The following is a 14,164-nucleotide window of genomic DNA, read 5'->3' as shown; positions in this document are numbered from 1 at the left end:
CCCATTTCTACCTCCTTCTCTGTTCCATAAACAGCAGAAACAGTCACCTACCTATGGGTCAGTGCTGCTCAGAGGTTGACTGAGGTCCTGATGCTAAGCACACTTACTTGAGAGCAATGTTCCCTCTAAGCTGCAGAGTCTTGTGAGCAAAAATTCTATTTTGTGAGCTACAAGCATTAAAGTTGTGAGCTACTGGCATTAATGTTGTGAGCTGCTGCATAAATTATTATGCTCTGGGGTCATCCTTCCTGAGCAAAGACAAAAATGTGTAAGCTGAAGGCTAAAAATCTGTGAGCTAGCTCATGCTAACTTAGCTTAAAGGGAACACTGCTTGAGAGTAAGCCTGCATTAAGTTCATCCTTGATCTCTGGGAGCTGTGAAAGAGCTGCATTTGGCTGCTGAGCTGCAATTTGCCCCCCCCCCCGACATAAAGTTTCATTTCTCATAAAGTCATCACATTCAGTTATACTATCTATTACATATCTGTTACTATTACATATTATATTAAGGAAGAACAATTATAATACCTAAGCCAAATTTTTCGATACCAAAATTCAAGAATGGCTGCCATAAACTAAAGAAAAACTATTGTTTTTGTCCTCTCTCCCTCATTCATATTTCCTGTTTTTCAAATGTATATAAGTGAACCCTGATAAACAGAGCTAGCTGTCTGTCAACATTCACACAAAATTAAGACTTTAGAATAGATGCATAAAGAATGAGGTAGTAAAAACATATCAAAAACTTTTATGGGGATTCATTTCTAGCAGCCAGCAGCACGCTGCTAGGCTGCAGGAACATCTTTGCCTCCCCAGGAGGAAAGGGAGGAATTTTGCAGCCCTTTTGGGCATGCTTTTAAAGGACGGGGCTTGCTGTGATAGCAGTAGCTCCATCTGCCCCCTCCCTCAGTCTCCAGGCTGAGATCGGGGAAAACGGAGCTCCGTTTTCAGCTCGGCCGTTTTTGTCAGTTTTAGGGCTGAGAGGCTAAGCAGCGCATTTGCTTGCTCCTCTGCTGCCTGATCGCATCGTAGATAAGGCATGCTCCTGAAGAGCGGCCTGGACGGAGGCTGTAGGGGCTTGGGTGAAGTTCAGCTGCTGCGATTGGGCCTCTGATAAGTCCCCGCGGCTGGCTGTTTCTCAGCATTGGACTGTTGGCATTTTAGAAGAGGAGCTCCATTTCATGGCCTGTTACTTTTTCCCTTTCTCCCCTCCTTCCCTGCCCCCCCCCCCCCGAATAAGGATTTGAGGGTTCTCAGGGTGTCTTTTTCTGCGCACCTTTCCCTTTTGATTTAGCCAAGGGGAGGAGGATTTTGTACTGGGCAAAAATTTTGTTTTCTGGGCTGCTTCAGGCTGAGTCAGCCATATTTGCTTCTTCTTCATAAGGACAGCGACCATTGTGGAGACAGTGGAGTGGAGGCCATTTTGGGGGTCTGTTTCTGTATAAGGAAGCTTCATATAGGCATCCAGTACCAGCTTTTGGTGGTTGTTCTTTGTGAAGGTGTAGGAAGCCATTTTAAGTGGTGCCCGGTGATAGCCATTTTAGGGTGGCAGCCATTTAAGGTTAGTTTCAGTGAATTTAAGGGCAGCCATTTTTAGGTGCATTTCGTTAGTTTTTATTCTTATCTTGGTTTGAAAAATGCCCGGGAAAAAAGGGTCTGGCAAGCCTAAAGGCAAGCAGCCAGCACAAGAGGCCCCACCAAAAAGGCCATCCCCCCTTTCATCTACTTCCAATGAGAAGGGTGATGAGGGGGTTAATACAGCTATTCTGCAAAGACTTTCAGCATTGGAAAAGGTGGCGGGCATTCCTTCCTCGCAGAGGTCAGGTTTGGGCTTGGGAAAAACCTCTAAGGTGGCATTGCAGGCTGATATATTAACTAGGTTGTCCATCCTTGAGGGCAGGTCTGCAGGATTCGGTGCTGGAGGAGTCGAGGGCACTGGCGGTGCAGATGGAGGTGCAGCTTTGTTTCCAGCAGATGCCAGAGTAGGGTCAGCACTGATGCCAATTGGATCTGGGGGTAAGGCTGGGGACACTACACAGTCATACACGGACATGGTTTGGCCATGGGGTCCTTGGACCCCCGCTTCTCTGGCGGTGCCAGGTGCTGCTGCTGGGGCTTCAGATACATCTCCCTCCATGATCAAGGGTCTGCAGCAAGCTTGGCCCCTAGGTCACGGGTCCGCAGCTTGCTTGGTCCCTAGGTCACGGGAAAGGTACCTGGGGCTTCAGGTACCTCTCCCTCTATGGTCACGGGTCCACAGCAAGCTTGGTCCCAGGGTCCATAGGGGCCAGTTTGGCCCCTAGGGACTTTGGCCTATGGCCGGCCAGCCAGGGAGGCCATGCCCCTTTTCGGGGGGGGGTGGTGGAGCTGTCCCCCTCAGTTCAATGCTGCATATGGGTCAGTCCCATTTACTGCCATGACTTTTGGGGACGTAGCTTTACCTTTAGGTGATCATTTGTTGCCTGCAACAAAGGATAAGATCCTAAAGGGTGAGTATGTTGACGTTTCCTCTTCCGTGAGTTGGAGAAAAAAGATAAAGAGGAGTTGGATGACAAAGAAAAAGAGAAACTGAAGAAGCACAAAGTGGTCGGACTTGGGCCAATTGGCTGCCTGGGTTTTTTATATATGCTGGCGTGGTTGCATACACCCAGCCTTGGCGGGCGGCTGCCCTCATTCAGTATATGGATATCATTTATAAGGGGTACACGATGTTTAGTGGGCCCACCTGCATTCAATATGATGAAGAATTCAGGATGAGGGCCACTTTGTACCTTTCCCTTCAGTGGGATCGCATCCACCAGCAGTTGTGGCTTCAGGTCATGTCCCCTGTGCGACCAAATTTGGGTGACTGCTCGGACAGTGGTCATTTGGTTGCTAGGACATTGGCTACTTCTTCTGCTTCATCATCCTCTTCCCACAGTTCTGCGGGGCAGGTGGTTCAACCCGGCTTTCCTGGGAGTTTGGCTCCGAAGGAGTGTGCAGCAGTAAAGCTTGTCAGTTCAAGCATAAATACTCCATGTGTGGTGGCCCGCACTCCTTTAGTAACTGCCCCAGAGCCCAGCCATGTAAGTGCCAAAAGAGACAAGGTGCGGGTGGAAGTACTTACCAAGCTGGAAAAGGTGCCCAGTCTGATAAAGGTGGGACCTCAAGAGCAGTGGCTGTATAGGTACCTGAGAAGGGTTGATAGGGTTTACTTATTAAATGGTTTCACATTCGGTTTTAGAATTCCTTTTCAGGGTCCCCAGGTTGCATTTTGGTCTGGGAACCTTAGTTCTGTTAAAGGTTTAGAGCATGTAGTTAAGGATAAGATTGCCAAGGAGTTAGCAGAGGTCAGGATTTTGGGCCCATTTCTTAATCCTCCAGTGCCGAACCATAGGGTTTCCCCCTTGGGAGTGGTGCCAAAAAAGGCGCCTGATGAATTTCGTTTGATTCAGGGTGAGGGCCACTTACCCAAGAGTGCGTCAGTTAATGATGGGATTCCTGAGCATTTATGCTCAGTTAGGTATACCAGCTTTTTTTTTTTTTTAGTTTCAAACAATTTTATTAGTAACATATGGTAATAAATTTCAATTTCTTACTTCATTAATAATTACTTTTTTATCTATCCCATATATTACTTTCTACCCACCCCTCCCCCTGTTACTTGACCCCCGCCGGTGTTATATACTTAAAATCTTAATATTAAAGGTACCCTTAATTAGTAAGAATAAAAATCATATCCTCCTCCCTCATGTACTTAGTCATTATCAAAAATTGTCCAATGTCCTTTTATTTTCCACTCTTTTTCTACGTATCTTCTGAACTTTTCCCACTCCATCTTAAATATTTCTAAATCATAATCTCTTAAGGACCTTGTTAACTTGTCCATTTCACTCCATGTCATAACTTTTACAATCCAATCCCATTTCTCTGGTATTTTTTCTTGCTTCCACAACTGCGCATACAATGTCCTAGCAGCTGAGAGCAAGTACCAGATTAAAGTTCTATCTTCTTTTGGAAATTTTTCCATTTGTAATCCCAACAGAAAAGTTTCTGCAACTTTGTTAAATTCGTATCCCAAGATCTTAGAAATCTCTTGTTGAATCATCTGCCAATACTTTTTTACTCTTTCACAAGTCCACCACATATGGTAGAAAGAACCTTCATGTTTTTTACATTTCCAACATCTATCTGGCATCTTATTGTTCATCTTTGCCAACTTTTTAGGAATCATATACCATCTGTACATCATCTTAAAACAAATTTCTTTAATACTCTGACATGTTGAGAGTTTCATAGAGTTCTTCCACAAATATTCCCATGTGTCCATCTGTATTTCATTATTTACATTAATTGCCCACTTAATCATTTGAGATTTCACTACTTCATCTTCTGTAGACCATTCTAAAAGTAACTTATAGATTTTCGAAATTAATTTTTCATTATCTCCAAGCAGAACTTTTTCCATTTCTGTTTGTTCACATCTTATTCCTTCAGTTTTAACATCGCTTTCCACCACAGTTTTTATTTGTTGCATTTTAAACCAATCATATTTATTATTCAACTCTTCAGCAGTTTTCAATTCTATTTTACAGCTTTGTATTTTTAGTAATTGATTATATGACATCCCTTTTTCCTCTCCTGTCTCAGCTGTTAGTCTTGTTACTTCTGCTGGCACTATCCATAGTGGTTTTCTCTCATCGCCATATTTCTTGTACTTCATCCAAATATTTAGTAGATTATTTCTTATATAATGGTGTGAAAAAAAACACCATCCAACTTTTTCTTTCCATAGTACATATAAGCGTGCCAGCCGAATTTATTTCCATGACTTTCCAATGTTAAAAGTCTTTTATTCAACAGCATCACCCAATCTTTTATCCACACTAGACAAACTGCTTCATGATATAATCTTAAATCTGGTACTTGAAATCCTCCTCTTTCTTTAGCATCTGTTAAAACTTTCATTTTAATCCTTGGTTTTTTCCCGGCCCATACAAATTCTGAAATCTTTCTTTGCCATTTATTAAATTGTTTACTGTCTTTCACAATTGGAATAGTTTGAAACAAATACATTATTCTCAGCAAAATGTTCATCTTAATTGCAGCTATTCTACCAAGCAATAACTTAAGCTTGTTCCATTTTATCATATCTTCATCCATTTTACGCCATAACTTTTCATAATTGTTTTTAAACAGATCAATATTCTTCATTGTTATTTCCACACTCAAATATTTTACTTTAGGGGTAACTTCACATCCTGTTAATCTCTGCAATTCCGTTGTTTACTTACTTGCATATTTTTACACAAAATTTTTGACTTTTCTTTATTAACAAAGTCCCGCCAATTCTCCAAAATCTTGTATTTTGGCTAACAACAAAGGTGTTACTTGCATAGGATTTTCATTTATAAACATTATATCATCTGCAAATGCTCTATATTTATTGGAAAATCCTTTCATTCTCGTTCCTTCAATTTCTTTATCATCTTGTACTTGCATCAATAAGATTTCAAGAGTCATTATAAACAACAATAGCGAAAGCAGAAAACCTTGCCTTGTACCTTTGCTGATTATAATTTCTTCTGTAAGATCTGCATTTATACATAACCTTGCATGTTGCTCGGTATAAATTGCTTTTATCATTCTTATAAAGTTTTCCCCAACTTTATTTTCTCCATTACTGCAAACATAAAGTCCCAATTCAAATTATCAAAAGCTTTCTCTGCATCCGCAAAGAATAATGCAACTTCTTTCTCCGGATGTCTTTCATAGTATTCTACAATATTTACAACAGTTCTAATATTGTCTCTTATTTGCCTTTTAGGGAGAAAACCTGCTTGGTCTTCCTTTATAAAGTTTATTAGATATTGTTTAAGCCGTTCTGCTAAGATTCTTATCTATATTTTATAATCATTGTTTAATAATGAGATTGGTCTATAATTCTTTACATTAGTGACATCTCTATCTTCCTTTGGAATCAACGAAATTACTGCTTCCTTCCATGTATTTGGTATTTTCCCATTTATTCTTATCACATTCATTAATTTTTGAAGTTTCAGTATTAATTCTTCTTTAAACGTTTTAAAATTTTTTGCCATAAATCCATCTGGTCCAGGTGCCTTTCCAATTTTCATTGCATTAATCGCTACTTCAATTTCTATTTTTTTCAATTGGATCATTCAAAACTTTTTCCATATAATCAGTTAAGGGTGCTATTTTAATCTTCTGCAAATACGCTTCCATCTTTTCCTTCTTTACTTTAACACCTTTAAATAGTTTAGCATAATATTAAAAAATTCTCTTTATTCCTTCTTGATTTACCATTCTCTTTTCCATCAGCCACAATTTTATTAATAATTTTACTTTCTCTCTTTTTCTTCAATTGCCAGGCCAAATATTTTCTTTAATTGCCAGGCCACATATCGACTTCCAAGGTTGGAAAATGGTGAGCTGAGTTGCTTTCCCTAATGGGGGCAGGCTGGCACTTCTGTTCAGGGTAGTAAAAGGCAAATTAATGCCTTCTGCCTACATTTCTCAGCTAGAGAATTGTCCAAGATATGCACAGATACTTTGAGGAGACTTACCTTGGCTGAAAGGGAGTCCCAGTCCTTTGAGGCTTTGAAGGATCGCTGGAGAGAAGTTGCATATTCATCGTCTGCAGACGTTTCCAGAGTCATTAATTTGACATAAGCTCAACAGGATCCAGACCTTCCTTTACAATTTTAAACATCTAATCTACAAAGGACTGGTGTTGATTTGGATAAACTATGGAAAAAAGGTACTGATTTCTATCTCTTCACTCTGGGACTAACTAAAGTTAAACAAAACAAAAGTAAAAGGTGGGAGTTGGAAATACTGAAAGCCTGAAAGGAGAAGAAGATAAGGGGCTAAATTTGAACTTTGTAAACTTAAAAGACAGTGTTAAAAGATGAAAGGAATTTATTGTTTAGTCTATCTGTGGTTGAGGAGGCAGCCCCAACATCACAGATCTGCAGCATTCACTGTTAACACAGGAAATACGTCAGATATTGTGAGATTTCTCTATCAGTGAAACAAGATTTGAAGGCAAAAAAAAGCAAGAAGTATTGGAGTAAGAAGAAGGAAGTCAACGAAGTAAACAGCCTACTCTAGGATTATAATACCAGAGAGAAACATCGGTGGCCATTGTTGTTGGGAGGACTAAGTTTTAACATTGTTTTTAAAGTGATTAGGACATTAAAAATTGGTGGAGTTAACAGATTTGGCAATTAAAAATTACTATTGTTGGATAGTAGATAACAAGATTTGAACTGGTAAAAGGGATTTTTTTTTTAAGTGAAGCAAAAGTTGCGGCCATCATTTTGGGAGAAATAAAAACTTTAAACATTAATATCTGAGCCTGGGAGGCTCAGAGGACAGCAAAATTGGGTGCATTGGAAAGGGCAAGCTTCACTTTATCAAACCTGATAATTCAAATTTAATTTGGTGAGATCAAAATTTTTGATCTTTTTTTACATGTCAGACCCCAAACAAACTCGTGCTAGGGCTACTTCAATAGAGAAAATGCAAGCCCAATTAGATGCAATGGAAGCTAGAATAATGAAGGGGGTGAAAGAAATATTAATTGCCTCTAAAAAAGAAATAAGAAAGGATATTGAGGACTCAAAGAAAGAATTAAAAAAAGAAATAGAGAATCTCAGAAATGACACTGTGGTAATAACAAAGAAAGTACAAGAAGTGGAAGAGAGAGTGAAAACACATGACTCCACCTTGTTAAAAGTACAAGAAAAAGTGAAAATTCATGACTGCAAACTGATGGAAACTCAGTTCCGTCTAAGAGGTGTACCTGAAGATGAAGAATCAGACCTGAAAGAATACATAAAAATAATTGCAGAATTTTTGGAGGAAGATCCTGAAGGGAATAGAAATATGTATGACTATATGTATAGAGTAAATTCACTCTATGCAAAAAAGAACAATCTGCCAAGAGATGTGGTCATAAGATTTATGACAAAAGAAATGGTGGGAAAGATCATGAATAAAAACTTTGAAAAGTCATTGACAGTGGGAGGCAGTAGAGTAAGAATTATGAAAGAACTACCAAGACAAGTGCTAACTGACAGAAAGGCATATAAAAATTGACAGAAAAACTACGTGACAATGGAATGAGGTACAGATGGATAATACCTGAAGGTTTGAACTTTGAACTTCAAGGGAAAAGGCTTGCAATCACAAATACACAGGAACTGCGTAGATTTTATGAAGAAAATGAAGAATTTGCACCATGATGGATTATAAATTGATATCTTGGAATGTAAATGGACTAAATTTACCACAAAAAAGAAAGGCAACGTTTCATTGGATAAAAAACAAAAACAAAATTGTAATATAATATGTTTACAAGAAGTGCATATTAGACAAAAGGTTTATAAATTTCTATGGAATAAACTATTGGGACTAGAATTTTTTACATTGGCTGAACAGAAGAAGAGAGGAGTAGTCTTTTATATTAAACAAGAATTAGACCCGAAATTGGTATTTAAAGATAAAGATGGAAGATATATAGTGGTAGAAATTACTTTGAATGCCAAAAAAACTTTGTTGTTGGGACTTTATGCTCCAAATGGTGCTAAAGACATTTTCTTTAAAAATATTACACAACATTGTCATGAAGTAACCTATGAGCAAATTTTATTGATGGGGTACTTTAACAGAACAATTCAGAATATGATAGATCTGAGAAGAAGAAAAATGAAAAAGAAGGAAAATTGCCAGTCTTTTTTTGAATTGGTTAAACAGGAGAGTTTGGAAGATATATGGAGGAAGTTTAATCCTGAAATATGGGACTATACCTTCTTTTCAGCTAGACATAGCTCTTCCTCTAGAACTGACATGTTGTGGGGTACTAAAGATTTGGGACTTATAACAAAGAAAATAGAGATATTACCTAAAATAGGAGCTGATCATAACCCAATAATGTGGATTACAAAACTGTCAAAAAAGTCAAGAAGATGATTAAATGAAGATTTACTACAAAATAAATAGTGACATCTCTAGAAAATGAAACCAAAGCGTACTTCCAAGTAAATGACTGAGAGGATATAGAATTTCAGATGGTATGGGATGCCTACAAGGCAGTAATGAGAGGATTACTAATAACATTGAATAATAAAGACAAGAGAGCAAAAGATAAACAGATGTTGGACATTCAAATGAAATTAAGAAAAAAGGTGAATTAAGGAAAAGGCCAGGAAAAAAGAAAATTATAAGGAAGATTACAATATTGCAAGCACAAATGAGACATCTGTTAAATAAAGAATTGGAATTGAATGTGAAAAAATTAAAACAGAAATCTTTCGAGGGAGTGAATAAACCTCGTTAGGTATACCAGCTTTGATCAGGCCATGGGCATTGTACGACACTGTGGAAAGGGAGCAGAGATGGCTAAATGTGATATTAAGTCTGCGTTTCGCCTTCTACCTGTCCATCCGGCTGATTTTGAGCTTTTAGGATTTTCCTTTGAGGGGCAGTTTTACATGGACAGAGCCGCAAATTAAGATATCAAAATGGGCGTTTGAGAAAGAACTTGGCTGGAGTTTTCAGTTGACTTACGAGGAAGCTGCAGGAGCAGCGGAACGCAATCAAATCCGGGGTTTGCGAAGGCTAGAATTTGTCCTTCAGAAGTCAACAAACAACGGAGGGACTCCTGTGGAACATTATTTTTGAGTCTGTGTACTCATTTTGGAAAACTCAGTGACTGTGTGGGGTCCTCCTTGGTATATTGTTTTGAGACTGTTGTTTTCTATTTATACTGTATGAATGTATGCCCACTGTTGTAGGCTGTTCATTTCATTATAATAGAACTTTATATACACCAGTTAAGAGTGTTTGTTTGTGCACAATAGTTTGTATTGTTGTATTTTTGGATTTCATATATTGTGCTGCCACTGTTCTTTTGCCAAGCTATTTTGTGGAATGAATTTATATATCCCTCTATACAAGTTTGGAAAACTATACATAAACAACTCTTTCCCAAACTCTCCTGCTACTCTACCTTTCTAAACAAACGACAAAAAAGGTTCCTTCCAGGCTGGGTTACCACCCTATTTAAAACTTGGAGACATCATAACACTCTTGATAGACTTATCTAAACAAAATATTTTGGAGAAATCAACTTTAAAATCTAAATTAGGCCATTGCATCCCCTGGTTCCTTCACCTACAATGAAATCATATGTTTGGCCATCTTAAAATGGGGCAAATTCTGGCCTCGCCATAGACAGAATTTAAGCATATTTTACATATTTATGGAAACTAAAACCATGGCTTAATCTCCCAGACATACAAAATTATTCTGAACACAGCCAAAACAAAACAATTGCCTTACCAACTTGTATGGCAGAGGGATTGTGAAATGCAATTCACCAATGACATATGGACCAAGCTTTGGACCTCCAAAATTTTTCTGTCCTCTGCTAATTCTATGAGATTACAAACCTTCAAAACCTTCAAGGTCTCCCAAATATCCTCTTCACAAACTCCCGACTGCTGAAAATTGTGCAACTAGAAGGAAACATTTGCACACTTTTGGTGGCAACGTGATATTATTATTTTTTTGAAGACAGTCCTTGTTCATATAAAATTAATAACAAGGATTGATGTCCCATTTCTCCCAGAGATCTTGTTCCTAAATTATTGACCACCCAGTCTTCCCTCCTTAAAACACAAGGATCTACTAGATACATTGATAGTTTCAGCAAGGACAGCAATTGGAGAAATCAATTGTCACCTACTTTAAGTGTTTGGTTTCTGTTGGAACTCAGTCCTAAAATGGCTGACTGACTCCATCTTAGTAATAGTAATGTTGTTTCTGCAATGTCATGCTGAGTCATGCTGCATCATGATCCAGCTGTTACCTGTTACTGAGGTAAGGTGGGATGACCTCACCTGTAATTAGGCTTTGTGCTGACTCACAGAGCTGATGCAACCTTCTGGTAAGATTGCATGATTGGTACGTGTACTTAGGGAAGCTCAGTGAGCCTGCTCAGTCTGCCTGTAAGGATTGTGGGTTCTGTGAGGCCCGCTATCTGGGTGGCAGCGATCACTGCTGGTGTTGGATCCTATGCTACTGTGCTTGGATCGTGCTGTGTATACTTACTGCTGTATACTGTTATCTATCGTGCTGTGTATACTTACTGCTGTATACTGTTATCTACTGAAGTGTGTACTGATTACTGTGTATGACCTTGGCCTGGCAACGACTCTGAATATTGGATATTTTCCTGGTAAATATATCTACCATTGAATACAGCTGTTTCTCTTGTCTATTAATTCCTGTGTTTTGCCTGTCCCTCTCCTTCAGCTCTTCTGCTGCGTGCAAAATACTCTAACATTGGTTCTGGGCCCAGAGCTCCCAGTGTTTCCAGAGGTGCTGCTGTTCTGAAGACAGAGGAGGCAACACAGTGTTTTGGAAGAGACGGAGGCAGACTGCCAAGTTGCCCAGGTGTCCAGTGATAAGTAGCAGAGATGGAAGCTGCAAATGTTGTTTCCTTCTCTGGGCTCAGCATTACTAAGCTGAACGGGACTAACTATGCTACGTGGTCCCAGAAGGTCAGTCTGTTATTAAAGCACCAAGAGCTGTGGGAGGTGGTGGCCGCTCCTTTACGGGGGTTGTTGGCAGCTGCTGAAGACAGAAAAGCTGCAGACCTTTTGCGTAAAAAGGATGTTAAGGCTTTGTCTTTAATAGGTCTTTCTCTAGACGACTCCCAGCTGGTGCATATAGCAGGACTGGAGACGGCTAATGACTGCTGGAATGCTTTGAAGGAAATTTACGTCCGAGGAACTGTCGGTTCTCAGATTCGTTTGGTGAGGAAGCTTCTGCATACCAGGCTGGCAGCTAATGCTGATATGTTATCTCATATAGAGTCTATGCGTAGGATGTTTCTAGAGCTAAGAGAGCATAACCAAATGTTTTCTGAATCACAGGAGGTGTGCATACTTTTAAGTTCCTTAGATGCATCATATGACGCTGTGATAACGAGCCTGGAGGGTTTGCCTGAGACAGGGTTGACCATGAACGTCGTAACTGGACGGCTTCTTGATGAATATGGCAAGAGACAGTCCAATTCCTCTCTACGTGCGGAGAGAAAGCCTGTCTGTAAGCCAGAGAGGGGCAGTGGATTTACTGTTAAGGAGGATCCTGACTGTCAAACAGGTAATGTAATGGCTGTAAGGAAGAAATGTTTCCGGTGTGGCTCATCTAGACATTTGTTTAGGAATTGTCAAGGCCAGAAAGGGAAAGAGAGACGGTCTGAAATGAGGTCTGCTGATAAGAGTGGTAATGTGCATCTCGTTACTACTGGTAAGTCAACTAATCACACTCAATCTTTCCTAATTGACAGCGGAGCGTCGGAGAACCTCTGTAGAGAGAGGAGTTTGTTCACTTCTTACACACCTGTTGATAACCAGTCTGTTGTTTTGGCAGATGGAGTTAAAGCAACTGTTTTTGGCAGAGGGAAAGTGTTCCTGCCAAGTCTAAGGAAGGAGCTGCTTATGGGTTTTGTTCCTTCACTTAAGATGAATCTGCTGTCTGTGTCTGCTCTGTGCAGGGAAGGTTTCAAACTGCAATTTGACACCTCGTGCTGTGAGCTGAGGACCAGTGACGGTGTGTGTGTAAAGGCAATGCTGAAGGAAGATTTATACTTCTTGCATACCAAGGTACAAACGTGTAATAACGTCTGTGTAAATAAACCAGTGCATGATAATTGCTGTCATCTTTTACGCAGGAAATTAGGCCATGCTGGTTTTCCTGCTCTAAAGAAGACTGTGGAACAGGCAGAAGGCCTTAGTCTTAAACCTTGCAAGGATTTTCTTGACTGTGAAATCTGCAAGCTGGTGAAGTCTACAAAAGCTCCTGTGCGTACTCCAAGTAAATTTACTAGTAAGAAACCTCTTGACCTAGTGTTCTTAGACCTGATAGGGCCCTTTAAGGAGTCAGTGGGCGGGGCCAAATATGTCTTAAGTATAGAAGATCACTATTCAAGGTATGGGTTTGTTTACCTGTTGAAAGCTAAAACTGAAACCTTTCAAAATATGCAGAATTGGCTAAGGTTTGTTAAGAGAAAAACTGGAAATGTGCCTGCATGCATTATTTCTGATAGAGGCTCTGAGTTTGTTAATAAACGTTTTCAAAGTTTATTTGCAGAGCTTGGGATTGAGCACAGATTGACTGCTCCGTACAGACCTACCCATAATGCTTTTTGTGAGAGAAGAGGCCGTACATTGCAAGACATGTGCCAGTGTATGTTACGTGATGCAGATATGCCCTGGAGATTTTGGGCAGAGGCTATGTGCTGTGCCAACTACAACCTGAACAGAGTTTGGTGTTCATCTACTGGCAAAATACCAGCAAGCCTATGGCATGACAAGGTAACTAACTTGGCAAATTTGCATGTATTTGGAGTTACAGCTTTTGTTCATATTCCTCAACAGCTCAGACGTAAAGGCCAACTGAAGGCTAGACGTATGAGGTTTCTCGGGTATGAGAGAAACGGGAGCTGTTATCGTTTTGGCACGCTCGACAGTCGTGAGGTGGTGATTAGTGCTTCAGCCACGTTTCTGGAGAGATCAGAGGGCTGGGATCGTTGCACCCAATCGCCAGCGTTCTGTCTTGAGGATGACCAAGGAATCCGGTTACAAGTCAGCTCGATGCCTAGCAACCCAGAGGAGGGAGAGGCGGCTGAGTTAACCCCAAAAGAAGAGATGCCTGATGAGGAGGAGATGGAGGAGAAGCCTACTCGTGAGGAATCATCCGGGAGGAATGTGCCAACTGATGAGCCTGCATTGAGGAGATCTACACGTGAAAGAAGAGCTCCTGAGAGATTTAGTCCTGTAATGTCTGCTATACATGAGCCTGAGAAATATACTGACATTTTCTCTTTGTCCAAGGAAGAGCAGTGTAACTGGAAGGCTGCTATGGACGATGAACTTTCTTCCCTGAAACGTTTAAATGTTTATGTTGAGACTGATACTGTACCTGCTGGTGTAAAACCCATAGGCAGTAGATGGGTATACAAGGTGAAAACAGACCAGTCTGGGGGAAAAAAGTATAAGGCGAGGCTTGTAGCACAAGGTTGCAGACAGACTAATGAGACTTATGACGAAGTGTTTGCTCCAACGTTAAAGAGCAGTTCACTTCTGACTGCG

The sequence above is a fragment of the Heteronotia binoei genome, chromosome 4, assembly GCF_032191835.1.
Source record: "Heteronotia binoei isolate CCM8104 ecotype False Entrance Well chromosome 4, APGP_CSIRO_Hbin_v1, whole genome shotgun sequence".
NCBI lineage: Eukaryota > Metazoa > Chordata > Lepidosauria > Squamata > Gekkonidae > Heteronotia > Heteronotia binoei.
Note: the sequence above shows the minus strand (reverse complement) of the source record.